Source organism: Triticum dicoccoides, chromosome 2A (genome assembly GCF_002162155.2).
Source record: "Triticum dicoccoides isolate Atlit2015 ecotype Zavitan chromosome 2A, WEW_v2.0, whole genome shotgun sequence".
Taxonomy (NCBI): domain Eukaryota; kingdom Viridiplantae; phylum Streptophyta; class Magnoliopsida; order Poales; family Poaceae; genus Triticum; species Triticum dicoccoides.
The window spans coordinates 490,288,580-490,293,222 of NC_041382.1; positions in this window are offsets into that span (position 1 = coordinate 490,288,580).

Below are 4,643 nucleotides of genomic sequence, written 5' to 3' on the forward strand. Positions count from 1 at the left end.
TTGAGTTGCTTCGAAGGACCACCATCATCCTCCGCCTTACTAATTTCCTTCAGTTGTTTTGATTTTGCATTGTGAAGTCAAACCAATAAGAAAAAGGAATACAATTCGCTCTTCAGAACTCATTCATGCATGATACTGACAAACACTTCGGATGAAAGGCAAACACATAATACGAGGATGGAATATGTACGAAAAACAGGACGACATGACATATTCACACCTATGATCTGGTAACCAAGCAGAAGGCATTTCAACAAATTAGAAGCACTACAAGCTGGACACCATATGAAAGATGCAACCAATATCACTCTGCCAAGTTCAAACTGTCATGCGTTTCAACAAATTAGAAGCAGCATGCTAGAAATCATATGCAAGACGCAACCAATATCACAGTGGCGACTTACATGTGCCTTATCATAAGTGACTGATGCGGGATATGCAAGAACAGTAGTCTGATGTAAGAACATGGTGTGATCAGATATAGTATGTTCTAGAAACAGGAACATGTGTCATATTCATAGGCATTATGTGTAAAGTAAGCAGATGTAATTCAACAAAGTTAGAAGCAATACAAGCTAGACATCATACGCAACATGCAACCACATATAATAGTGCCAAGTTAGAGAAAACACCTATGATGGTGGAGTTGGGAAGATGTGCTCATCATCTACACAGCTACGTTGACTGTCTAGCCTTGCTTTGTCTTGTGAATCTTGTTTGGAGGATGGCGGATTAGAATCTATAGAGACCCTCCGTTTCAGTTGCTCGGAAAGACCACCATCATCCAATGCCTTACCAATTTCCTTCCGCTTTATTGATTTTCCATTGTGAGGTCAATCCGACAAGAAAAAGGAATAAAATTCGCTCTTCAGAACTCATTCATGCATGATACTGACGAACACTACTCTGATGAAAGGCAAAGTCATGATACGAGGATGGAATATGTACAAAAAACTAGACGGATTGACATATTCACACACCTATGATGTGGTAACTAAGCAGAAGGCACTTCAACAAATTAGAAGCACTACAAGCTAGAGACCATATGGAAGGTGCAACCAATATCACTCTGCCGAGTTAAAACTGTCTCATCATAGGTGGCGTTCATCAAACTAGAAGCACTACATGGTAGAAATCATATTCAGGACTCAAACCAATATCACACTGCCAACTTAAAGGCGTCCCATCATAAGTGACTGATGCGGGATACACAAGAAGTGTAGTTTCATGTAAGAACATGGTCTGACAGACAGATATAGTATGTACCAAAAACAGGAAAGCGTGTCATATTCACACGTATCATGTGTAAGCTAAGTAGGTGTAGTTTACACTAATTAGAAGCAATACAAGCTAGACACCATATGCAACATGCAACCAGATATCACACTGCCAAGTTAGAGTAAGCACCTTGGATGGTGGAGTAGGGGAGCAGAGACTTGGAACTTGCAATGCACTAGCAGTACGAGGATAATCCATACAGATGCTCCATTTACATTGCTGTAGAGGACCACCATTGTAACACCCTCGATGCGACTATAGCTCCCACGTGTCGAGGCACGACTTAGAGACATAATCGCATTGAAGGCATATGTCGCAAGTTAGGCAATCTTCACAACATCCCATGTAATATAATTAATAAAGGGGAGATAACATAGTTGGCTTACACTCGCCACGTCAATCAAGTACATAAATAACATTACATCATCCAAACACTCATGGCCCGACTACGGCGCCAAAATAAAAGATAACCCAACATGTGACACGGTCCCGATCACCCCCAACTGGGCACCACTACTGATCATAAGGAAAGGAAACATAGTAACGTTGAGAGTCCTTGTCGAACTCCCACTTGAGCTCAAGCGCGTCTCCTGGAGCGGAATCATCAGGCCCTGCATCTGGTATAATAGTAATCTGTGAGCCATAGGGACTCAGCAATCTCGCACCCTCGCGATCAAGACTATTTAAGCTTATAGGTAAGGTAAGGTAAATATGTGGAGCTGCAGCAAGCGACTAGCAAAGTATGGTGGCTAACTTATTCGCAAAAGAGAGCGAGAAGAGGAGGCAAAGCATGAGCGAGAAACTAGAGGACAACCTGCGCAAGCATTACTCCAACACCGTGTCCGCTTCCCGGACTCCGCCGAGAAGAGGCCATCACGGTAACACACTCAGTTGATTCATTTTAGTTAAGTTAAGGTTCAAGTTATCTACAACCGGATGTTAACAAATTCCCATCTGCCCATAACCGCGGGCACGGCTTTCGAAAGTTCAAATCCCTGTAGGGGAGTCCCAACTTAGCCCATGACAAGCTCTCACGGTCAACGAAGGAATAGACCTCCTCCCAAGACGTTCCGATCAGACTCGGTATCTCGGTTCTTCAAGACACTTCGACAGGTTAAAACAAGACCAGCAACACCGCCCGAATGTGCCGACAAATCCCGATAGGAGCTGCACATATCTCGTTCTCAGGGCACACTTAGATTGTCTTAGGTACGGGTAGGCCAGCCCAGAGTTGCCCCTGGTGGCCACCGGCAGCTGACAGGTGGACCAACACTCAGAGGAGCACTGGCCCGGGAGGGTTTAAAATAAGATGACCCTCGGGCTCCGAAAACCCAAGGGAAAAAGAGGCTAGGTGGACAATGGTAAAACCAAGGTTGGGCATTGCTGGAAAAGCTTTAATCAAGGCGAACTATCAAGGGGTTCCCATTATAACCCAACCGCGTAAGGAACGCAAAATCTGGGAACATAACACCGATATGACGGAAACTAGGGCAGCAAGAGTGGAACAAAACACTAGGTGAGAGGCCGAGCCTTCCACCCTTTACCAAGTATATAGATGCATTAAGATAACATGGCAATATAATGATATCCCAACAAGTAAATCAATGTTCCAACAAGGAATGGCCTCCAATCTTCACCTGCAACTAGCAACGCTATAAGAGGGGCTGAGTAAAGCGGTAACATAGCCAATCAACGGTTTGCTAGGACATGGAGGGTTAGAGGTTTGACATGGCAATTTGGGAGGCTTGAAAGCAAGTGGTAGGCATCGTAGCATTGGCATAGCAAAAGAGCGAGCAAACTAGCAAAGCCAAGATAGTAGTGATTTCGAGGGTATGATCATCTTGCCTGCAAAGTTGTCAGAGTTGACTGGATCCTCGAAAGCAAACTCAACGGGATCCTCGTTAGCGAACTCGTCTCCTGGCTCTACCCAAACAAGACAAACAAGCAACAAGGACACGATCAACCACGTGCAAGGATCAAACAAGATAATGCAAAGATGATATGCTATGCGGGATGCGATGCGGGATGCATATGCAAGATGTGACAAGGAATGCATGAACCTGGCCTCAACTTGGAAATCCAAGTGTGCCACTGGAAAGATGAGATGAAATCACTTGAAAACGATATAAAGAACGTCGGAATCGGAGTTACGGTTTGGAAATGGCAAGCAATTCAAGTATGGCACCGGTCTGCGATTTACAGCAAGTAGCCTTCTAAATGCAATGAGATGAACATGCTACAGCACCCAAACATGACAAAAAAATACATGACATGGATGCATTCATGATGCTTAACAAAAGTCTAGCACTGAGCTATGGCCAATTCATTCATTAACAGGTTCAAACAAGCATGGCAAAAATGCATATGACAAACAAATTTCAGACTTAGTGAAATTAACACTTGTCTGGAATTTCAGATCAGGTAGCACTCTTCGGAGCAACAAAACTACATGCTACAGGACCTGAACATGGCAACGTAAAGCATGGCATGGAGCTACTCAAAGAGCTTAACAGAAGTCCCTTAGTGACCTTGAGCCAAAAGGGATGAGAAAATACAATTGCAAGCATGTCAACATAGCAAAAACATAATCAGTTTTTAGGCTTAGTGAAAACTGGCACATGCTGAAACATAACTCAAGTAGGCATGTTTACGAGCTCGATGCACTCACTACGGAGCAAGTCATGATAATCTAAGCTTACACCCATCAAGAATACACAAAATTCAAGCTAGACATGGCAAGAACAATAACATAGCATGCACGGATCAACTACAACATCATCGGCAAAATTGCAAACAAGTTGACAATCTGCCCAGATTCACGAAGTAGCAAAAGTAGAGCTCGATTGACTCAAGCTAGGTTGCTCCATAATTGCAAACAAAGACATGGATGGATAGAGCACTACAAGATTAACAAAACATCCTTACTGATCATCCTCAAAAGAGGCACGGATCACTAGGAAACAACATGAACATATGGCCATATGAAATAAACAGATCAAGGACTTAGTGGAATTGCTAAGTCCCTGAAAACAGAATTACCAAGTGCACCACTTTGCAAGCTTGTGCTAGTCACCACACACATCACAAAAATACATGGGTTGCACCTCTGGAAAGATGACAAAACCCTTAACAAAACATATGTAGAACTCATGGGCATATCATGCACACAATAATCATGGCAAAAATGACAAAAAGCTAAATGGAGTAGCAGATCTGACAATTATCTCAAGTAGCCCTCTTCTAACAGCATTTCGGGCATCAAGATGAACTCAAATGAAAATGATGCAATGGAATGAAATGATTTACTCTCTGAGATGAACATTTTGATATGCTATATGCATGAATCGAAGCTACGGATGCAAAGT